The 25226-nt window shown below is 40.8% G+C and overlaps 1 pseudogene; it reads left to right on the top strand.

Moving 5' to 3' along the window:
• Positions 1–1603: 1603 nt before the first annotated feature.
• On the top strand, positions 1604–24812 carry LOC129402357 (uncharacterized; annotated as a pseudogene).
• Positions 24813–25226: the final 414 nt, after the last annotated feature.

Here is a 25226-nt window from a genome sequence, read left to right as displayed (position 1 = left end):
GTGATCCATCTGTGTCTTTTTGTTTATCTTCTATTGGTAACTCAGGTGTTGCATTTACCTTTCATGAAGGTTAGGCTGGGTTGGTGCTGTTTTATGGTGCTGTTTATATACAGACTTTTATGGAGGTTAAGCTGGGAGTGGGCAGGTGTGCTTAGGTCCCACATCATGATGATGATATTGCACTGGGGTTGTTGAGCAGCCACTTGCACACCTGCATGATTTGAGGTTTGGGCAGATACAAAGTCTCTGGGAGCCATATGGGGCTTCAAAACATCAGCCCAAGCCACACTGAGGAGAATGTGAAGAAACTCTCTAAGTGAATTTTTAAATAAAACTTTATAATTATTATTCACTGTCACTCCATCTCATTGCTCATTGATTTACTTATCAGGCACCAGTAACGCCTCCATTGTGAGACTTGCTGTTACTGTTTTTAGCGTATCAAATAGCCACGGGGAGCTTGCCAGGCTCTGCCATGAGGGCAGGATATTGTTGGTAGCTTGTAATAATGATTTTTACTAGTTTATTCTTGTTTGGGCTTCATGCTCAACTATGCTCAGGACCTGCTCTTGGCTTTGTGCTCAGAAATCACCCAATACACATTTTAAAGGGATTTAAATATACTTGTAGACATACGTTTATACACACACAAACACACACACACATATATTTATATATATACATATACTAACATACTAACTTTTAGTACAGTAACATTGTACTTGATTTAGTACAATTTTGGTTACAATTTTAGTACAGTAATATTGTGGGAAAAAATAGGACAATTTCAGGACATGTAAATCCCTATGTGTTTCCAATTGCAACCCTTTTACCTCAAAAAATAACTAATGATATAATTCCTTTGATAATCTTTTCTTGGTTTTTCTTAATATTTTTATGACCTTCGTATACATCCATAAATAATAGTTTATTTTTGAATTATAGATGAAGTTACATGATATTATATAAAACTATATAATATTGTGTTATTTATTAATTATATTCTATATAATTAATGTATCTATGTATTTATATATAATTTATATTATTGATTTATATAAAATATAAAAAATTTTATATATTCATAAAAATCTGTTTTGTGTATGATACATTATATATTTAAATGTATAATTTTTTATAATAAAAAATTAAATATAGCCAGGTTGCTCTCTGGACACTTGGGCCGAACCTCACACACGAGTGAAGCCCTGAAAAGCCAGATCAGCAGAACTCTGCGACCTTAGCTTCGAGGCCGCGCGACACACCATAAAACTCTTAATACCTATTATTCCCATACCATATTTGATAGGGTTCAAATTTAGCGTGAACCATGGTGACACCTCTAAGGGCAATTGGAAGCCGGCCTAAAAGCCTCCGTTGCTCTCGGAGAGCCCGGCAAGCTACCGAGAGTATTGAGTTTGCACGGCAGAGCCTCGCAAGCTACCCGTCGAGTATTCGATATGCCAACAACAGTAACAACAATTGGCCTCATTCACCTGTCACCGAAAGAGCCCCCAATATGGCAGCGTTAAGAAAGATGAACAAAGAGAGGCTGAAAAAATCTTGGGGACAAACTAGACTGCCAAAACGAAGAAAGACTAAGATGATTGTCTGTAGTTTCAATGCACGGTCACTGGCATCAGAAGCATCCATTGAGGACCTGATGGTGCAAGCACAGAAGATCAAGTACGACGTCATTGGTGTGGCCGAAATGAGGAGATATCGATCACATCACGCCATTTTCGACACTGGAGAAGTATTGTTCCTCAGAACATGCGACAACAGAGGCGTTGGTGGCATTGGTGTCCTTGTCAACACGAACTTGGCCATGAGCATCGATTCATTTGAAGGCCTAACAACCCGAATTGGACGATTACGCTTGAATCAATGTGGCTCACTGCCTGCAGTTTCTATCTTCATCATCTACACACCAACTTCCAACTACGATGAAGAAGAAATTGAGAGGTTCTACATAGAACTGGAGAAGTTTTATAAAGAAGACCACACCTTCTACAAGATCATTTTGACATCATTTTGACATAGAAATCTTTTGACAAGTTCTAACAGCTATTCATGATTAAAAAGCCTCCAAATGATTTTAATGCCAAGATAGGTCCGAGAAGGTCGCCCAAAGAACTCCACATTGGGACATATGGCCTAGAATGGAAAGATCAAGGTGAGAGACTATCTGAATTCATCATGTCGACCAAGACCATCCATGGTAACTCACAGTTCCAGAAGGCCGAATCTAAATGCTGGACATGGGAGTCTCCCGGTGGGCAGTTCCACAATAAAATTGACCACATCATATTCAATCGAAGGTTTTGCCTGACCGATGTCGCTATTGTCCCAAAATTCCAAACGGGATCAGACCACCGTCTCCTTGGTGCGAAATTCTACTTCACAGAGCGGAGAGAAAAGTCTGCAAAATTTATGTCTAAGAAGACAATTCCCAGAATGACCACCAACTGGGAGATCTTTGGCACTATTGCAGCAACGTGGGAAGATGCCGTCCTTGACAACATCGACGAGGAATACAATCGACTGGATCAGCACCTCCATGTCTGTGCGAAGAATGCCGAGAGTGAGAAAACCACAAACAGACGCCTGTCTTCGGAAACTCTCGAGCTCATTCGTCAACGTGGTTTGGCGCAAGCCTCTGGCAACCACAAGCTAACGTCCGAGCTCACAAAGCTGTGCAGAGATACGATAAAGGAAGACCTCAAAGAGAGAAGAGCAGCAGTGTTGGCCAGTGCAGCAGAAGCCGGGAAAAGTATTCACAACGCTCGCCTGTCTTTCCCAACTACAAGACCAAGATGACTGCCCTCTGATGTCCTGATGGATCTATCACATCCTACAGAAAGGCAATGGAGAAAATTATTCACGACTTTTACTCAGATCTCTTTGACAGCCATGTCCACCTGCCCACAAACAATTTCCGAAGGATGGATATGTCATTCCCAATGTTCTCCCTTCTGACATCCGACAAGCCATTTTGCTGGTAAAGACTCGAAAAGCACCTGGTCTGGACAAGGTCAGATCCGAACACCTGAAGAATCTGCTGCCAGTACTCATCAATACACTGGCCCGACTCTTCACACGCTACCTGTCTGAATACAAGGTTCCGTCCCAGTAGAAAACCAGTAGGACTGTTCTGTTGTACAAGAAGGGAGACATCCACGACATCGGCAACTATCGCCAATCTGCCTGTTGTCTGCCGTCTACAAGTTGTTCACTTGTGTCATCCTTAATAGAATAGGCAGAACACTAGATGAAGGACAACCATGCGAGCAAGCCGGGTTCAGAAGAGGATTCAGCATGATAGACCATATCCACACAGTGACCAAACTCATTTAAGTTTTGAGAGAGTTCAAGATGCCGCTCTGTCTAACATTCATTGACTTAAAGAAGGCCTTCGATTCTGTTGAGACTGAGACGGTCATTGAAGCCTTGGTCAAACAAGGTGTTCAAACTCAGTATATCAAAATCCTCCGAGAGCTGTATTGTGGATTCACCACCAGGATCCCACAAGGAAGTGATCATTGATGTAAAGAGAGGGGTGAGGCAAGGTGATACCATTTCACCGAAACTCTTCAGTGCCACCCTTGAGAACATCATGTGACAACTGGAATGGGAAAGAATGGGAGTGAAGATAGACGGTCGGCAATTACACCACCTCCTTGCTGATGACATGGTTCTCATAACGCCAAACATTAGCCAAGCGGCACAAATGCTGGCCGACTTGGACCACGAGTGTGGAAAGGTTGGATTGAAGCTGAATATCAACAAGATGATGTTCATGAAAAACAAACTGGTCCCTGAAGCTCCATTTGCTCTCAATGGAATGAACATCTCCGAATGCAGCAGCTATGTGCACCTGGGTCGAGAAATCAACACGAGAAATGGCTTGGTGCCAGAACTGCACAGGAGGAAGAGAGCAGCGTGGAATGCCTTCAAGAGCATCGAAGAGGTGGTTAAGAGAATGAAGAACCTCCGACTCCGGGCACATCTTTTCGATTCCACCGTTCTTCCTGCACTAACATATGCCTCAGAGACCTGGGCCCTACGCAAGCAGGATGAGAATGTTATTAGGGTATCCCAAAGAGGAATCAAAAGAGCTATGCTGGGAATATCATGTCTCACTCAAGTGAGAGAAGGAATCCGGAGTTCTGACCTCCGTTGATGGTCAAAAATCAGGGATGCTGTCTCGTTTGCCAAGGCATCAAAAATCAGATGGGCCGGTCTGTAAAAAACTAAAGCTCGCCGAGGGGGCGCGTGCACTTGCGGGCTCTCCTGGCAGCTGTCTCACCACCCGCGTTCGGTGCCCCGGAACCGCAGTGTGTGGACTGGATCGGGACGGCCGGTGGTCAAGGACAGGCGAAGGAAGAACGAGGACCAAGCTGGTGCTGATTAGTTACCGTTTATTCAATTTTCCATCTTTCTCATCTCCCGCACTCCCTGCTCTGGCCTCTCTCTGGATCAACTGCTGCTTCTTTTTGGCTTCTCTCTCTCTTCCTCCTACTTGTCTCTCCCACCTTGCCCTCTAGGCTACACCCAGCCAGCTAGGAAAATCAATATAAGAAAGCCCTTCCTGAGGGCAGGGCATTCCAAAGCCCTTCCTCACTCTTAAGGTGTTTTTCTTTTCCTTAGTCCAGGAACTTATTAACATCTTAATACTAGTTTTTTGTATGGACATAGCAAGGGATACATTGAGGCTTGCAAGGCAGCTCTCCTGGCAACATCTTGCCACAGGCTCAGACCACAGCACTCAGGCCAGATTAATCATTCCTCACCCTAGCAGGGTCCGGAATCTAGTTATCACTGTTTGGATCATGACAACATTTGTCCATGATCAAGCTCTTAACTTATAGTTAAGCATTAGGCACTTTGGCCAGGCCCATCTCGATGCCAGGGTAACACACAACTCACCGCTTGCCCTGGGTCCTTCTTGTCCCACGTCGGGACCGTGCTTTGGGGGTGCTAGGAAGTAAGGGCAGCTGAGGCTTAGGTCAAGAGAACAGATGCCCTGGAGGAAAATATCATGTAGAGTCAAATGACTCCCAGGTTACAAAAGCATAGCATTTGTTAAGTCTTCCTGTGTCCATACAAAAAGGACTTGCTCTGAATAATCTATGCAAAGGACTCAAGGAGAAGAGAAAAACATTATTTACAAGTCAACAAAACACTAAGAAAGAAGCTACAAATAAACAAAGAGGAATAGGAGCACTGTAACGGGAGTAACCCAATAAACCTAAACTACCTGAATCTATGTTATTCTACACCGGTCATGTAATGCGATTCAGAGACGACTGTTGGACTAGAGCTGTTACAGACTGGATTCCACGGGACGTCAGAAGACCTCATGGTCGCCCACCAACTAGATGGTCGGATTTCTTCGTCAAATCTCTGAGTGAACGATTTGAGGCTCTTTCTGTTCCTGGAGCGAGCAGGTATTATTGGGCTACACTAGCTCGCAACAGGGACAAACGGAGATGTTACTGGTGCTTGCTCGAGCAAATCGAAGATCAACAGGACTACAAGTGATACAAGTGATATTTAATTTTATAAAAATTAAATTTTTATACATTATGAATTAAATTCTATGTATTTCAGGCATAGAATATTCTAACACCAATCCCCCACCGTGTCGACTTCCCTCCACCAGTGTCCTCAGGCTCTCTTTATTCCCAGTCTTCCTCCTTAAATGGCACATTTTTTAGCTGAATTATTGTAGTTTGGTTTCCACACTTATGGTATTGTTGGCTCTGTGGGTCAGGTATATACGTATACCACACCTCTGCACCACCAACGTGTGCAAGGTCCTGACCTCACCCTGTTACCTCCCGTCCACTTCCACTTACTTCACCCCCTTTAACGTCCTCTTGCCCTGACTGTTTAATTTTCATAATCAAGGGTTAAGTGTTTTCTAACCTCTCATTCTCTTGTCATGTTATTCTATACATGATAGATAAGTCAGAACTTCTGGTATTTGTCATTCTTCTGACTTCACTTAACAAGAACTCCAGTTTCATCCAAGTTGTAGCTAAATGCATAGGTTTTTCATTCCTAGTGGTTATATAGTCTCTCGTTATGTATATATACAAAACCCTCATTATATACTTATTCATCATTTGATGCTGGTTTGATTCCAGATACTAGCTATTGTAGTAGTGTTTCAGGGGTGTACATAATGCCCTTTTGAAAGAATATTTATGTATCTTGGGGGTAGAAATCAAGAAGTAAAATTGCTGAGTCGTATGGAAGCACGATTCTAACTTTTTTTGAGAAATCTCCACACTGTTTTCTATAGGGGTTGCACCGTGCAATGTTCCCAATAGCAGTGGATGAGAATTCGTTTTTCACCATATCCCTGTCAATACAGGTTCCTTCTAGACTTTTTGATACATGCCATTCTCACTGGTGTGAGATAATATCTTATTGTCATCGTCATTTAGATTTCCCTGATGATACATGATGATGAATACTTTTCTTTGAGGCTGTCTTTCTGTCACTTCCTCTTCCCATTGCTTTGTTTGATTGTTTTGGTTTGTTTTATACACCACACCTGGTCGTGCTCAGCAGAGTGCCCTTGGGATTTAGCCCACATTTCTTTTGTTATGAAGAAACTTTTTAAATCTGATGTAATCCCATTATTTATTTTTGTTTCTGTCATTTTTTACCAATGACCCCTTATCATTGGAAAGACTCTGAGACCCAAGTCATATCTTTACTAATGTGTTTTATGCTTTATGTTCTACTTATAGGGCAGAATTTGGAGCCACACTCAGCTGTGCTCAGGACTTACTCCTGGCTCTTTTTTCAACAAGTCACTACTAGTAGTGCTCAAGATGCCATATGTGCACACACACACACACACACACACACACACATAAATACACATTATATATTTATATGTTTGTATCATGGTCACTGTCATCCCGTTGATCATCAGATTTGCTTGAGCACGTGCCAGTAACGTCTCCATTCATCCTAGCCCTGATATTTTAGCAGCCTCTCGTCCTTCCCAGCGATGCCACTTTGGAGGGTCTTTCAGGGTAAGGGGAATGAGACCCATCATTGTTACTGTATTTGGCATGTTGAATACGTCACAGAGAGCTTGCCAGGCTCTGTCATGTGGGCAGGATGCTCTCGGTACCTTGCCAGTTTCTCCAAGAGGGAGAACTAGGCTATAAGAGATCTTCTGGGAGCTTTGTTTTATAGTCTCTGGATCTTGGCCATTGATGGGATTACACAGCACTGGGGGAAGTTTGTGGGTTTGGCTGCCAACCTACTGGAAAATGGGGGGTCTGGGTGGAGGAGGCCCAGTCCCAAACCAAGCAGGCTTGGAGATCTCAGCCCTGGGTCCTGCACACCTGGATTCCTCTGCCAGTTCCATCATGCATGAAGCTCTTCTGAGAGTGTAGAGAGTGGTCTTGAGCATGGCTGTGGCTGGGTTCCGGAGGTCTTTGGCTGCCGGGACTCTGTTTGGGGCAGGATGGGAGACTCAACCCGGCCCCCTCTGAGGGGCCCCAGTGAAGACAGCCAGGCGTGGGGACAAGAGTTGCTATATTCACCTAAACTTTCATATGTGAGCTATACATTAAGATAAAAATTGACAGTGACAAAAGAAGTTCACATTTGAAAAATTTTCACACAAATCTAACATGTCCTTAAAAAGATTTTACAGTAGAGTTCTGGATGCAAAGCTGGGTTGTGTAAAAACTCATGATCTCATTATTCACACCAGCATTTTGTGTTTTAGTTAATTCATAAGATCAAAATGTTTCTTTTTCACTGATTTGTATTTTAAAGTGAAATATTGTCCCTGTAGGAAGGTACTGAGGCCAGGGCTTTTGAAATTGATGAAATCTTGAAGTGATCCAATGGACTTTGTGCTGCAGGTGAAGGAACCCTCTACCGGGTTTCATGAGTTCAAAATCTGAGGCCCCACATGCTTTTCACTCCAGAGTATGAGTTTTTGTTTTTCCCTGCCTTCCACCTCTACTATTCTCTTCCTCAAAATATTCCTCAGCTAGGACGACCTGGTTGGGCAAGCTGATATTTTAACTTCAGAACTGGCAAACAAAGATGTTTGCTTTGTCAAATTGAAGAATTAGCAACTCTAGGAGTGATCTGCCTGCATGTACAATTTAATAAAAGACCGTCACTTTCCAAATCAGCATCCATCCAGAAGAGCAGCTTTGGTACATTAATAACCAGCTCACTAATTTGCTAGGAAAAGCATTAAGCTCAGGCTAATAATTTGGCCATTGAATTTCAAACATTCACAGCTTATAAACAGTCTCTAGTGTTTCTCATTTATGTGGCCAATGGCACATTTATAAAAGATAAAAAATTCTAGAAAAATAACCAAATAGTAATTAACTGCTTGTTATTTGCAATGTTTCACAATTTCCCCAACTGGACCCCCAGTTCTAACAATAACCTGATCCATCTCCTCCCCTCCAACCCTGCCCTTCCATCCCAAATAATACATCGGTAGTAGCCACAACTCCACACATGCTGCACTGTGAAGAGGCATAGGATACAATGCTCAGAGGGAGGTGTGAGTGAGAGGAGAGGAGAAGAGGGAGGCCATGCTCTTCGTGATCTACGTTGGGTTTTACCTCCACACACCCTTTCTGCACATTTAGTCCTTCCCAGATTTGCCTTCTCAGTCAAATGCAGCCTTTCCTCATAGGAGGCATAACAACGTGTGGACACTTAACACTGGCCTTCTTGACAGGGCCCAGGCCAGCTTCTACCTGCTTCTTCCATTCCACTATAAACATGAGTTCTCCCTTTGGTCTGAAGTTCCAGTATCTGCTTTGGCACAAACCTCAGGCAGAGCCTTGTGGCCTTTCTGTTGCTGGTCTCACCTCCTCTCTGCTTTGAGCTCTCTGGTGGCTTCAGCATCAGACTCGAATTTCCCTCTCTTCTGTATTGTTGTGTGCTGTGACAGCAGAGACCCCTGAATGAGTTCTCTCATCTCCCAGGAATCAACCTCCTCAGAGAATGCTGTCCTCGTTAGATCAAGAACTCTTCCCACTTTCTCTCCTCTTTCTCTAGCTCTTCTAGCCCCCACTCCACCTTATTTTTAGGACATCCTTTGCTGGGTGTCTGCCAGATTTCTGGTTTAAGGTGTTTCAGTTCCAGTGTAGAACACATTGTCACATCTTCCCCATCCTTCCAGCACCCTGCCCATTACAGACCAAGAGTTGGGGGTGCGGAGGTGGGGAAGAACTTCTCACTTCTACTGTTGAAATCCTGCTTCTAGCATGTGTCCACAAGGGTCAGATCTAGTAGAGGACTTAAGGCACTTGCCTTGTGCACAGTTGACCATGATAAGATCCTTCACACCTCTAAGAGTCATTTCGAGCAAAGATATAGGAATAAACTCTGAGCACTGTCAGATGTTGCACAAACTTCAATCTACCCCCAAAGACTAATAAACACTATTTTGTAACTAAAAATCTTAATAATTTTCTCTACTATATAATATGTCAGTGGCACAATATACTGTAGTTTATTCACCCACTATACTTTTGTTAAATATTTGGATATTTTCCAATTTTGGAAATTATTATCAATACTAAAATTGGTGAATATTTTTAACCTCTGTGCACATGTACACATATATAGGTGGTCCTTACTCTTCCCAGTCTGTTAACAAAAACTTGTACATATCTGAGCTGTTTCCTCACTTTTCATGCTGAGTGCTTTTACCATTTTACCTTAGTTGCATAAAAATGTAGTGTGAGAATATCATACTACAATGAAAGAGTGTCGACTAACCATGCACTTTGCAAACTGAGAACTGAATTTGTATATTCTCATGTAAACCTATGCATGTTATATTTCTCTCTACACCCATGTGTTCACATATAGTTTAGGATTGAATTACAAAAATTTATACAACTAAGTTTATTAAATCAAACCATTTATTTTCCAGGGTAGTTGTGCTCATTTTTTGTTTTCATTCATCATTGAATCAGACTAGCCACTATTCCATATCCTTACACATAGTTGGTATCTCAGTAAAGGTAAGCTCCTTGTTACATGCATTTATTGATTATATGGGTTTTCTTAAGTGAAATACCAGATTCAGTATTTTTCTGTTACATTTCCTTTCATTAGTTATGGAAATTACTTCTATATTCTGTTATTTTCTTTGCTGATATGCTATAAATATATTTTTCAAGTTTGTGGTATTATTTGATGAGCAGAACATTCAATATAAACATATTAAAATCTATAGATGTTTTCTTTTGTAGTTGTCCTTTTGTGATTGCTTCAGAAAAATTTAAACCAGATAGTTTAAAATATAATTAAATATTATCAAAGAAGATCCCGCGGGGCCCCAGGACCTGATCTCAACCCACCGTCCAGCGGATAGGGACCCCTGGCTCCCAACCACTGCCACAGACCCCAAACACACTGTTTCTTCATCCAGGTGTGTCAGTCCACCTCATATGGTGCCAGAAGGGGGCGTGACCTCTGTGGTAGTGGGCGTGACTTCCGCTGCAGGGGTGTGGTCTCGGGGGCGGCAGCTGCTTACACTGACTCAGCTATTCTCCCCTCTTTTAGTACACTCTATAGACATCTCAATCTTCATTACCTAATTCTGTAGAGAACTCCTGGGCTACCTCAGACATAAAAGGCAAATAGGCACTAGCCTACTCCAATTTCATTAAAATATCAGTAAGCACAAATCCTTTCCAATTCCACCAAAATACCGATGAGCGCAAGAAGCCCAATGTGAAAGAACACATCCTTCACCAGAAATCTCACAGAGAACAGCACTAATGAACTGAAAGTTACCACCTCTATACAACCGTGACAATATGAAGAAACAGCACAAATCCCCACAGTGAAGAGAGGATTAAGAAAAGAGTCTTAGAAGCCTCAGCAGGCTTCTAGATAAAGAATTCAGAAGAAATGCTGAGAATGTTCATCAAACTTACAGAAACAGTGGAGCAGTCAGCAAAGAAAATATGGGAAGAAATGAGAGCAGAAATAGGAAAGCTACATTCAGAAATGTCACGAGAATAAAAGTCTTGCTAGACAATGGGGCTGGAGGTAAGAGTTGAAAGGGTTGATGGGGTCTGCAGCGATAGCACAGTGGGTAGGGCGTTTGCCTTGCACACAGCTGACCCAGATTCGATTCCCAGCATCCCATATGATCCCCTGAGCACCGACAGGGGAAATTCTTGAGTGCAGAGCCAGGAGTGACCCCTGTGCATCGCTGAGTGTGACCCAAAATGCCAAAAAAAAAGAAGAGAAAAAACCCTACAAGCACAACAAACCCTTACAGAAAGATGGCACAAAACTCCACAACAATAATCTCTCTCAACATCAATGGTCAAAATGCACCCATCAAGAGACACAGAGTGGAAAAATGGATTTAGAAACTGAACCCAACATCCTGTTGCCTACAAGAAACACATCTGAATGGTCAGAGCAAACACAGACTCAAAATTAAAGCATGGGAAACAGTCCTTCAAGCAAACAACTGCCTCAAAAAAGCCTAGGTGGCCATACTAGAAATCAGACAACAAAGATTTCAGGTTGAAAAAAATTAGAAGGGACAGCGAAGATCATTTTTTACTAATCAAGGGATATGTACAGCAGGAAGAACTCAGACTCCTAAATGTATATGCACCTAATGAGGAACCAGCTAAATACTTAAAACAACTGCTAACAGATTTTAGGGAGGACATTGCTAGCAACACAATAGTAGTTGGAGACTTCAACACTGTCTTATCACCTCTGGATAGATCAACAAGTTCAAAACTCAGCAAGGAAACGCTGGCCTTGAGAGAAGAAATAGAAGAGAGAGGGCTAATAGACCTATGCATGGCTTTGCATCCCCATAAAAAAGAATACACATTCTTTTCCAGTGCACACAGAACATTCTCCAAAATAGATCATGCGCTGGGCCACAAAGCATACCTCCATAGTACCAGGAAGATAGAAATTGTATCAACTATCTTCTCAGACCATGATGCACTGAAGATAGAAGTTAATCATGCATAGACGTAGAGGACCAAATTATAAACCTGGAAATTAAACAACTCAATGTTGAACAATGAGTGGGCCAGGGAGGAAATCAAGGAAGAAATCAAAAGGTACCTGGAAACAAATGAGAATGAAGACATAAGCTACCAGAACATGTGGGACACAGCTAAAGCCATGTTAAGGGGAAATTTTATAGTTCTGCAAGTGTATTTCAGAAAGGAAGAGAGGGCCCACATAAATAACCTGACCTCACAGCTCAAAACCTTAGAAAAGGACCAACAAAAGGAGCCTAAACCAGGCAGGAGGAAAGAAATAATAAAACTTTGAGCAGAAATCAATGACATGGGAACCCAAAAAACAATCTGAAAGATCAATGAATCTAAGAGCTGGTTCTTTGATAAAATAAATAGGATTGATAACCCACTAACAAGACTCACAAAGAAAGAGAGAGAGAACTTTAATAAAATGCATCAGAAATGAAAAGGGGGACATCACAACAGAAACCAAAGAAATTCAAAAGATCATCAGAGACTACTTTGAAAATCTGTACACCATGAAACAAGAGAATCTAGAAGAAATGGATTCCTCTAATCTCCCAAGGCTGAACCAAGATTATTTGGAATACCTTAATAGACCCATTACTATCAAGAAAATTGAAACTGTAATCGAAATCTCCAGAAACAAAGTCGAGGTCTAGATAGATTCACTAGCGAAGTCTTCCAAAAATTTGAAGAGGACCTATTGCCAGTTCTTTTCAAGCTTTTCCAGGAAATCAAGGAAAGAGAAACACTCCTAAACAGTTTCTATGAGGCACATATCACCCCAGTACCAAAAGCAAACAGAGACACCACAGAAAAAGAAAACTACATACAGGTGTCTCTGATGAATACGGATGTGAAGATACTCAACAAAATATTAGCGACTAGAATCCAACAGCTTATCAACAAGATCTTATATCACGACCAAGTGGAATTCATCCCGGGGATGCAAGGATGGTTCAACATTTGGAAGTCAATCAACATAATCCACATATCAGCAAAAGAAAAGATAAAAACCATATGATCATATCAATAGACACAGAGAAAGCATTTTACAAGATCCAGCACCCGTTCATGATGAAAACTCTCACCAAAATGAGCATAGAAGGAAACTTCCTCAATATAGTAAAAGCCAACTACCACAAGCCTGTAACAAGTATTATCCTCAAAGGGGAAATACTAAGGGCCTTCCCTCTAAAATCAGGGACAACACAAGGATGGCCACTCTCACCACTTCTGTTCAATATAGTACTGGAAATACTTGCAATAGTGGTTAGGCAAGAAAAAAATATTCAGGGCATCCAGATAGGAAAGGAAGATATCAAGCTCTCACTATTCGCAGAAGATATGATACTATATTTAGGGAACCCTAAAACCTCTACCAAGAAACTCCTAGAAACAATGGAGTGTATAGTAAAGTTGCAGGCTATAAAAACAATACCCAAAAGTCCATGGCTTTCCTATACGCAAATAATGAGAGAGAAGAAAGTGATATGGAAAAAGCAATCCCGTTCACAATCATGCCTCAGAAAGTCAAGTACCTCAGAATCAGCTTAACTAAGGAGGTGAAGGACCTATACAGAGAAAATTACAAAACATTACTTCACTACATAAAAGAGGGCATGCAGAAATGGGAACACATCCCCTGCTCATGGAATGGGAAAATTGACATTGTCAAATGGCAATACTCCCCAAAGCATTATACAGATTCAATGCGATCCCTATAAGGATACCCATTACATTTTTCAAGGAAGTGTGAGAGAGAACTGCCCTGAGAGCCCTCAGACAACAGAACAACAGGACACAACATGGAGTCTCCCCCACCCCCATGGGCCGCCTTTGTAATTTTTATACAGGGGGGCAGTTCTCTCTCATACGAGCCACTCACATTGGGTGTTCTTAAGCTGCTGTGTAAGGACTAGATCAGGACGGCTCCTCCTTGTACTCTGCTTCTGTGTGTGCCGCTGTGCTCTGTTCTGTCTGTCTCTCTATCTCTGTCTCTGTAGTCTCTCCTTTGGTCTCTTCCGACTTCTCTCTGTCTCTATTTCTGTGTTTTTTTCTGTCTGTGTAGTCTGTCTCCTTTGCTTCTGTGTCTTCTCGTATGTCTTCTGTATCTTCTCTGTTCTTCTCCCGTGTCTTCTCATGTGTCTTACACTCTGTCTGTTCTGTCTTCTTCTTCTGTCTCTCCTGTCTTCTTCTTCTGTCTCCCTGTCTTCTTCTTCTGTCTCCCTGTCTTCGTCTTCTGTCTCCCTGTCTTCTTCTTCTCTCTCCCCGTCTTCTTCTTCTGTCTCCTCGCCTTCTTCTTCTGTCTCTCCTGTCTGTCTTCTTCTGTCTCCTCTGTCTTCTTCTTCTGTCCTTCCTGTCTTCTTCTTCTGTCTCCCTAATATTCCCCCACAGTCTTAGTTTATATAGAAGATTACATAAGGTGGTAACACAAAGGTGGGTTTAACATTAACAAATCAATAAAGAAGGGTAAGACCATTTCTTGAGGAGATTAACAAAATCTCATTTAAGGAGATTAATAGGAGATCCATTCAAGAGTGGGTCCAAACAAGGGTGTGTCAGGGTGTGTTCTTTCTTCCTTCCTCAGCTAGTAATCCGCTTAAATACGTATAGTAAATTTACTTATAATATTTCTAGCAATGTCATTCTGTATGAGCACAGTAAGAGATATATCAGACTTACAGTTTGGTTCTTCCTAAGGACATTCACTATATATTCCAGACCACAGTCCTCAGGCCAGGTTAGTCTTCCTAACCCCTAGTCTCATCGTTACTTTTGGATCATGACAGCATTTGTCTATGACCATGGTCTCAACTTACAGTTGAGTATTGTGGCACTTTGGCCTGGCCCATTTTGATGCCAGGGTAACTCACAGCTTGCCCTGGGTCCACTCTGTCCCTTGTCTCGGGACCCTGCTTTTGGGGTTCTAGGAACTAAGGGCAATTGAGTTGAGAAAGCAGATGCCCAGGAGTAATTATTATTGGAGTCAGTCAGCTCCCAAGTTACAAAGCATATTATTAACTATCTTCCTGTGTCCTTACAGAAAGGACATTGCTTTAAGGTAAACTAAGTTCTCTGAGGCAAGGCTAAAAGGACAAACTCCACGTTATCCTACAGAGAAATATCACCTTCCCCAACCTCAAACTCTACTACAAAGCGGTAATAATTAAAACTGCTTGGTACTGGAACAAAGACAGAGCAATAGACCAATGGGACAGGGTAGAATATCCTTACATACACCCTCAAATATATGATTATCTAATCTTTAATAAGAGAGCAAGAAATGTGAAGTGGAGCAAGGAAAGTCTCTGTAACAAATGGTGCTGGCAACACTGGACAGCTACATACAAAAAAATGGGCTCAGACCTATACCTAACACCATGCACAAAAGTCAGATCAAAATGGATTAAAGACCTCAACATCAGACCAGAATCCATAAGTTACATTGAAGACAATGCCAGCAAAACCTTCCACGACATTGAAGCTACAGGTATCTTCAAAGATGACTTGCCACTATCAAGGCAAGTGGAAACAGATATAAACAAATGGGACTACCTTAATCTGAGAAGCTTCTGCATGCGAAAAGATACAGTAACCAGAATACAAAGACAGTCTACAGAATGGTAAAGAATATTCACTCAATACCCATTGGATAATGGTTGATATCAAGGATTTACAAGACACTGGTCAAACTCCACAAGAAGAAAACATCCAACCCCATCCGAAAATAGGGTGATGAAATGAACAGAAACTTTTTCAAGGAAGAAATCCAAATGGCTAAAAGACACATGAAAAAATGCTCCTCGTCACTAATCATCAGGGATGCAGATCAAAACAACAGTGAGATACCACCTCACACCACAGGGACTGGCACATACCCAAAAGAACAAAAGCAACCAGTGTTGGAGAGGATGTGGGGAGAAAGGGACTCTCCTTCATTGCTTGTGGGAATGCTGACTGGTTCAGCCCTTTTGGAAAACAGTATGGACACTTCTAAAAAAATAGTAATTGAGCTCCCATTTGACCCATCAATACCACTTCTGGGAATATATCTCAGAGATGCAAAAAAGTATAGTAAGATGCAAAAAAGTAACATCTGCACCTCTATGTTCATTGCAGCACTGTTTACAATAGCCAGAATCTAAAAAAAAAAAAAACACCAAGAACAGATGACTGGTTAAAGAAACTTTGGTACATCTATACAATGGGATACTATGCAGTTGTTAGAAAAGATGAAGTCATAAAATTTGCATATAGGTGGATCAACATGAAAAGTATCATGTTAAGTGAAATGAGTTGGAAAGAGAGGGACAGACATAGAAAGATTGTACTTATTTGTGAAATATAATGTAACAGAATGGGAGACTAACACCCAAGAATAGTAGAGATAAGTACCAGGAGAATTATTCCACCACTTGGAAGCTAGCCTCCAGCTTAGATAGAGAAGGGTCACCAAGTAAAGGTGCTAGGTGGTCCTGCTAGGGATGGGAGATACAGGCTGAAAATAGACTATAGACTGAACATGATGCCTACTTAATAACTCTATAGTAAACCACAACACCCCAAAGGAGAGAGAGAGCAAAGGCAAATGCCCTGCCACAGAGGCAGGGTGGGGTGGAGGGGACAGGGTGAGGGTGGTGGAAGGGATGCTGGTACCATTGGTGATGGAAAATGGGCATTGGTGTAGGGATGGGTACTCAATCATTGTATGACTGAAATGCAAGCATGAAAGGTTCTTAAATCTGTAACTTTATCTCATGATGATTCACTAACAAATAATTTAAAAAATATTACCAAAGGAATTTTAAGATTTTTCTTTTGACATATAGACTCTTAATTAACAATTCCAATATATTTTTTCTTATAGTATTCTAAATAGGAGAAAAATTTAGGAGCATGTATCTTGGGTTTAATGTATATTTTAGCATTTTAGATGCTGGTGTTTAGTTGGAGTGATTATGAAGATTGATTATATTAGAAATAAATTGATTGCATACATTTCTTCCTTACATTCATCAAATGTAATTGTTTTGGTTACTAGTGGATAACCAATTAACTTTGCAAAGACCATCAAAATGTCCTTCCTAGTTTCCTGAAATCTGTTTGCATTTCTCAATATATCATCTTTCCTGGAGTCCTAAAATATCCTAGTGAGAGGTTCAAAGTTGAGTCAGGCACTAGACAGGAAATTCAAAGCATACTACTAGCGTGGCTATGTTATGGTTTTCATAAAAATAAATAAACCACAGATCATGAAAATTAGCCTGTAATAATAATCATTCATATTTAGTTAATTTCCAACTTCTATTTTTTACCACTTGCAAAAATCAGTTGTAATACACTCCTAGTTAATAAAATTCATGTAACATAATTATTGGCAATATCATATCCATTTGTTTTCTTACTTTTGGGGGAAAACACAATTCTTGGTTTGGAAAACAACTTTCCAGTGACATTTTCTATTCTGAAATTCAATGTGAATTTCAAGTAAAAAATAATCCTGGTGCAATGATAAAAATGAAATTAGACCTGTATAAAACTAAGAGATCATAAACCATACTTCTAAATGGGCCACTGCTTATTAATAATAATTTTCATAGGGAATTTACAAAGTATGTAGAACAGAGCAATTATAGAAATCATAAAAGTGCTATGGTTCATCAAAGTTTCAGATCAATTTTTTTGTAAGAGAAATGACTTGGAAACTATAAACATGTGCCTAGGGAATTTTGGATTCTAAAAGAAGCTGAAGGGCTGACTTATTTATACTGGCCAGGATCTTAGTTTCTGATATTCTAAGAAATATTAAGTTCATGTGCTTTGAATGTTGTTAGAAATAGACATGGCAGCACCTCCTAAAATTCTGGCCATTATGTCTGTCTATATAATGGGTGTCATGGTTTTAAAAGCTCTTAGACAATTAATGAATGCATTGTGGTCTATAACCCAGGATCGGCAATTTTGTCAGACCAGCCAAGAATTAGAAGTATGTAGGAAAACTAAAGACCTTCCCAATTTTAACTCAGATTTATTCAAACCCAATTTTAACTCAGATTTATCCAAACTTGGTTGGTTCTATAATCCTTTGGAATTCTGTGGCAGGAGACAGGGCTTTGCCTCTCTGAGAGCTGCTGTTAGGTATCAACCACAGTGACAAATACATCCCAAGCTTCCTTCTTCTTTCACACCATCTCCACTCAGTATCTCAGTACCTGGGAACAAAATGGAATTGTTTTGACATTTTGTAAAATTAAAACTATAGATTAAAATACTGGATTATTTACTGACATGATAAAGGCTAAGATTAGGTCAGGGTCAACAAAATGCTCATAATGAAGTGGGAATGACTGTGGGAAGAGTCATGCAAAAGCCATCAGTCAAGGACCACCTAAAGACTTCAACAACGAGCCCAACACCCAGCAGGGTCAGGGAGTAGTTCCCAATACTTTCAAATTAATTTTACCTGTTTTATTCCTTCGACTCACATTATACAATTTCTCTTTTTGGGGGTTTGCGGCCATCACATATATCAATTATGAACAGCAAACTTTAATTGTAGATGTATGTGATTTACCAAAGATGGGAAAAGTAAGTTAGAAATAATTTAACTACTTCCTACTCCCTTCCTTCCTTGCTTCCCCCTCTCTCCATTTCTGTGAGTTCAGAGATGGGTGCATTCATTTGCCAAGAATGATTCCGCCAGCCAGCCAATGAAGGAATGAGGAATGAAGGAACGGGGTAACAGGCTGGTTGGTTGGTAGTCAGTGAACATTTATTCTTCTCCTCACAGCATTAGTTATATATATATATATATATATATATATATATATATATATCCAGAACCTAGTCACAGCCATGCTCGAGGACCCTCTCCACATGTTTGCACATGTTTGGACAGGCCTCACGCATGAAGGTACCAGCAGAGGAACCCAAGTGTGTGTAATCCCATCAACAGCCAACATCCAGAGACTTAAAAGCAAGCTCCCAGAAGTGCCCAGCCGCTTCTCAGCCTCGAGATATCTTGTAGCCTGCTTCTCCCTCTGGGAGAAACTAGAGGCTTCTGAGGGTCTCCTGCCCACATGGGACAACCCTGCAAGCTTCCCATGGTGTATTCATATACTAAAGCCAGTAACAAGCTGGATCTCATTCCCCTGACCCTGAAAGAGCCTCCAGTGCAGCATCATTGGGAGGGCCAAATGGAGAGAGGCTTCTAAAATCTCAGGGAAAGCACAAAAGGAGAGGTTACTGAGCCCGCTCAAGAAATCAACGATTAATGGGATTTCATGATCTTTTATCGTGATATATATGTATATGTATATATATACATATATATGTGTGTGTGTGTATTAGTTATACAGAAATCATGAAGGGTAGGAGTACTCATAAGTGTGTGTTTGAACAGTATCATAACATAAACAGATGTGAAGCCCCTCCTTCAGGGGAAATTCTTCTAGGAGATTAACTCAAGGACAAAATCTCATCTAGAGATACAACACTGTAGATTACTAGTAGATGCGTTCAGTGGTTAGACTCCATCTAAGGGCATAGTTCTTTCTCCTTTTCTTAACTAGTAATACATTTAAACAATAATATTAAGTTTATTTCTCACTAATAATTCTATTTATTTTGTATAAACACAGTGAGAAATATATTAAGCATAAGAGATGTGTGTTCACAAAAGAAGAGAGAGTTGCGGGGCTCTGTCTCTCCCGCCTCCTGCATTCAATAGTCTCATGCCGCTTCCCCCGCCCCGGGGAGGCTGATGGAGATGGGCAGGCGAAGGAAGGGAGGAGTGCCAGGCTGGTTGGTGTCAATTTCAGTTTATTCCAATCTCCGTTCCTGTTCTGCTTCTCTCTCCTGTGCCTCTGTGCTTCTATGCTTTTGTGCTTCTGTGTGTTCTTCCGTGCTTCTGTCTCTTCCCCCCCACCCCACCCCCCGCTTCTGTCTCTTCTCCCCTGATCTTACAGTCTTGAGTTTATATAGCAATCACATAGGGTGGTAACACAAAGGTGGGGCTGAACATTAACCAATCAACAAAGAGAGGTAAGACCATTTCTGGAGGAGATTACCAAAACCTCATCTAAGGAGATTACTAGGAGATCCATTCAAGGGTGGGATCCAAACAAGGGTGTGTCGCTTTCTCCTTTCCTCAGCTAGTAATCCACTTATATAGTTGTAGTATATCTACTTCTAATATTTCTAGCAATGTCATTCTGTATGAGCACAGTAAGAGATATAAACTTAAAGTTTGGTTATTCCTGAGGACATCTTACTATACATTCCAAACCATAGTCCTCAGGCCACGTCCTAACCCCAGCAGGATCCTAATCTCGTCCTTACCTTTGGATCCCTTACCTTTGGATCGTTAGAGCATTTGTCCATGATCATGTCCTCAACTTATAGCTGAGTATTGTGGCACTTTGGCCTGGCCCATTTTGATGCCAGGGTAGCTCACAGCTTGCCCTGGGTCCATTCCGTCCCTCTTCGGGACCCTGCTTTTGGGGTGCTAGGAACTAAGGGCAACTGAGTTGAGAAAGCAGATGCCCAGGAGTAAATATTACTCAGAGTCAATCAACTCCCAAGTTACAAGAGCATAATATTAACTGTCTTCCTGTGTCCATACAGAAAGGACATTGCTTTATGGTAAACTATGCAAAAGACACTAACTTACAGTACAAGTTCTGTGTCCTTAGAAGGATCTGATTTTACAAGATAACAGAATCTGATTAGGGAAAAAGTGATTAACTGGTTGGGAAGGAGGATGCAGAGAAGAGTTTACAGATAAGCAAAGGAATGGGAGTGTCTCCAGAGCACTTAAACCTAAACTCCTTGTGACAAGAGAGAAAGGACAAACCAATGTTACCCTATATCGGATGGTTCTTCCTGGGGACATCTTGTCATATATCCCAGACCACAGTCCTCAGGCCAGGTTTGTCTTTCCTAACTCCAGCAGGGTCCTTATTCAGTTATTTCTTTTTGGGTCATGACAAAATTTGTTCCATGACCATGTTCTTAACTTGTTATACTTCTTTTGACACTTAGCTTATCTTGTTTCTATGCCAGGGTAGCTTAGAGCTTGTCCTCGGTCCATCCAAGTCCCTCACCAGGACCTCCTTTTGTGGATGTTAGGAAGTAATGGTAACTGAGGCTTAAGTCAAGTAAATATGATAGATGCTCAGGAGCAAATATTATTTGGAGTCAATTAACTCCCATGTTACAAAAGCATAGGACTGTCTTCCTGTGTCTTTCATACAGAAAGAACATTGCTGTACCATGCAAAGAACACAAAAGAATGAGAAAAGCAATATAGTATTATGAGGGCTTAATGGAATTAGGTGTGCCTCAGGAGCACTGTGGTAATAATAACTCAATAAATCTAAGCTCCCTGTGGGAAAAGCAAGGACAAACCAATGTTATGAAACAACTTTCTCTCTTTGTCTTTCTCTTTCTTTCCTTTCCTTTCTTTTTTCTTCCTGAGATCTTTCATTCTATTGTCACATGATTTTCGGGATAAAACAAAGGACCTTGAATACACTTTGTCCACTCACCTATCTTCCTTGCTTTCTTGCTTGCTTCTTTTTGCTTCCTCGGGTTTTCATATGTGATAACAAGGATTTAAACCAGGGTCATCTGCATGTATTTAACTTCCTGTATTACCTTTTCAACACCATGATAAGACATTTTTCTTATGCTTGTTGATCATCCATATATCTTCTTGGGTGATGGGCTTTGGTCACACTCAGCAGTGTTCAGGGCTTACTTTTGGATCTGTGCTTAAGGGTAACTTCTGGCAGCGTTTTGGGTCCATATGGAGTGCCAGTGATTGAACCAGAGTGGCTGGCTGTGTGCAAGATAAATAACCTATCTGCTGTAATATCTCTCTGGTCCCTCTAATTAGAATTTTAGACTTGGCAACTTTCTCTTTTCCTTTAAGTTCTCTTTTGTTTTTTCTGGGATGCCATGAATTACTTGGGTGAAGAAATTTGTTCCATTTCTCAACCAGAGTGGGTACACTATTTTGTTGAAGAAAGAGACTCATGCATTAGATAAAATCTGGGAGGGTGTAACACCTTATGCCAAAGTGATATAAACAAAGAGAAGACTCAACTTAAAAAATAATAATAATGTGTTATAATGTTATAACTTATGTAGTGGAATTTGTAGTTGACACTTCTTCTTCACTCATTATTTGTTACATCTTTCAGATGATTAATCTAACCTGTGAAATGATATCCCTCTCATCATTAGTTCAGACAACATTGTGGCTGGAGCAATAGTACAGCAGATCGTTCACTTGCCTTGCATGTGGCAAATCAGATTCAATTTCTGGCATCACATATGGTCCCTGAGTTCCACCAGGGTGATCTCTGAGTGCAGAATCCAGAGCACCACCCAATGTGACTCAAAGGGGAAAAAAAGCAAACAAAAGCCAGAAATAAGACAACTAAAACCACTAAAATATAAATTCAGTATTTTCAGGTTAGTTTAAAGGATTTAGTTGAGAGAGAAGAACAAGAAAGAGACAGAGCTAATTCACATATAGCTATTTAGAACAAATAGTTTAGAACTGGAGTCTCAGTGTAGGGGGATAAAAATACCTGAAATCCATCGCTGGGTTTCTGCATTGTCTCCTTTAAACCTGGTCATCTCCAGAGGATATAGGAGACACATTTTCATACTTGCTGCTCCTGCTAAAATAGCTAACTTATAATGATACTGACCTGTTGAGAAGAGTAGATCAGACAAATGCATATATAGCACTGTAGCACTGTCATCCCGTTGTTCATTGATTTACTCAAGCGGGCACCAGTAACGTTTCCATGTGTGAGACTTGTTGTTACTGTTTTTGGCATATCGAAAATGCCATAGGTAGCTTGCCATGAGGGCAAGATACTCTCAGTAGCTTTCTGGGCTCCCCGAGAGGGACAGAGGAATTGAACCCAGATCGGCCACATGCAAGGCAAATACTCTACCCGCTGTGCTATTGTTCCAGTCCAAATGCATATATATCTTTTAAAATGTTATTGTTACAGGGGCCATACTTAGTGGTGTTCAAAGGTTTGGGATCTTGTGGTTCTAGAAATCAAACAAAGGACCTTGCACACACTTTGTATCCTTATTTTTTGAGTCACATCCCAACACCTCACCTCCATAGAACTTTCTGGTGATAATCAAGGGTCATTAAATCACTCCTGAAGATTTTTTAACCTCTAGTCTACCAGTTTGAGTTGGGCTTCTGTAGTTTTGCATTAATAAAATCTTTGTTAATTCACTTTGCATTATATTACTTTTGATGTGTTTCTGTTCTATCTCTGTGCTATCACTCAATATTTTTAATTTTTTTCTTTTTAAGTTCATTTACTTTTAAACTATTTTTATTTATAGTTCAGGTAACAATTTTTAAAATTTATTTTTTATTGAGTCACTGTGAAATACACAATTACAAAGCTGTTCATGATCTGGTTTCAGCCTTACAATATCCTAACACCCATTGTTTCACCAGTATAATTTTCCAGCAGGAATTTCCCCAGTTTCCGTCCCGCAGCAACCATGCTCCTCCCCAGCCTGCTTCTATGGCAAGAACTTTTCACTTTTCTTCTCAATCTCTGTCTGTCTTTCTCTCTGTCTCTGTCTCTCTGTCTCTGTTTCTCTTTTCCTCTCCTTTTGGGCATTATGGTTTGCAATACAGATACTGAGAGGTTGTCATGTAAGCCATTTCTTTTTATTTTTATTTTTATTTTTTTTTTTGGTTTTTGGTTTTTGGGTCACACCTGGCGATGCACAGGGTTTACTCCTGGCTCTGCACTCAGGAATTACTCCTGGCAGTGCTCAGGGGACCATATGGGATGCTGGGATTTGAACCCGGGTCGGCCGCGTGCAAGGCAAATGCCCTACCCGCTATGCTATCACTCCAGCCCCAAGCCATTTCTTTTAAAAATGTTTTAATTAATTTTTAATGTGGACAAAAGCCACAACTCTTGATACAATTATGGAGTTGAAATCAATAACAAAACTCAGATATGAAAATTGATAAATTAAAACTATATTTTCATGTAAAAATTGTTATATCTCATCACAAGGTTGTCAAGTCTTTGTCTAAGCTATTTGTTGCTAGTTGAGCTTCCTGTGTTACTGTTCTTGCTTGTTGTGTTTCTATAGATTTCTATGTTACTCCCATCTAATTTGGTGCACTTCTACTGAAATTTCAGTATTGAGAAATTAGAAGGTATTGTGCAGCCATAATGTGGTGGAGTAGTGCGGAGATTTAAGGACATATGGTCTTGGCCAATGAGTTATCATGGCTGGTGGCTGTCAGAAGTACACATGGCTGCATGGGGTGAAGAGAAAAGATTGTCTGCCCTCACTCTGAAAAGACCCCAGAGTTCTCAGGTACGTAGAGCACCTGAATTCTTTTTTTTCAGTTTGTTGTCTCCATAGAGACGATTAGTGAAGCTGTGGAGTTGAGCCATTGGTGTGCTGCAGTGGTGGTGTGTGGGTGCAGCTGTTTGGGCTTTGATAGGGCAGGTACATGGGCCCCCCTTCCCTCCCAAGGTCACCCCAGAGTTTTCAGCCATGGTGACTGCTGTGCCCATGAATTTCAGCTGCTTTGCCTACAGAGAATCTAGTTGTGAATCAGCAGAGGAGGCTGAAGAGTGCATCCACATGAAGGAGGCTGTGGGAGGTGCCAGTCTTCTCTTTATGTTGCTGCCTCTTAAAGACTATCTCCTCAGTGGTGGCCCTCCAGGAATGTAGCTATTGCTTGCATCAACTACATTGTTTATTCAGCTTTAGGATAGTCATAAGAACTCTCCTCTATTGTCTCTGTCTAGCTGCCCCAGGCCTTTCACTCAGGCCTTATTTGTGCATATCTCTGAAAGTGGCCTTTCATTAAAATCTTTTTATTAGAACTCTCCTCAGAGCCTTCTGTTTTGTTTCAGAACATTGAATGTATCACATTTATGCTTACACTTATTAACACGGTAGCACTTTTGTCCCGTTGTTCATCATCTTGCTAGAGAAGGCAAGGAACATCTCCATTGTGAGACTTGTTACTGTTTTTGGCATATCAAATATGCCACGGGTAGCTTGCCAGGTTCATACTTATTAGAAACTAGAAAATTATCCAAACCCAAATTATAAGTGAATCTTATATATCAGGACAGATAT

Source organism: Sorex araneus, chromosome 1, assembly GCF_027595985.1.
Source record: "Sorex araneus isolate mSorAra2 chromosome 1, mSorAra2.pri, whole genome shotgun sequence".
In the NCBI taxonomy this organism is placed as follows: Eukaryota; Metazoa; Chordata; class Mammalia; order Eulipotyphla; family Soricidae; genus Sorex; species Sorex araneus.
The sequence above is the reverse complement of the archived record's forward strand: the minus strand, read 5'-3'. Positions and strand labels throughout refer to the sequence as shown.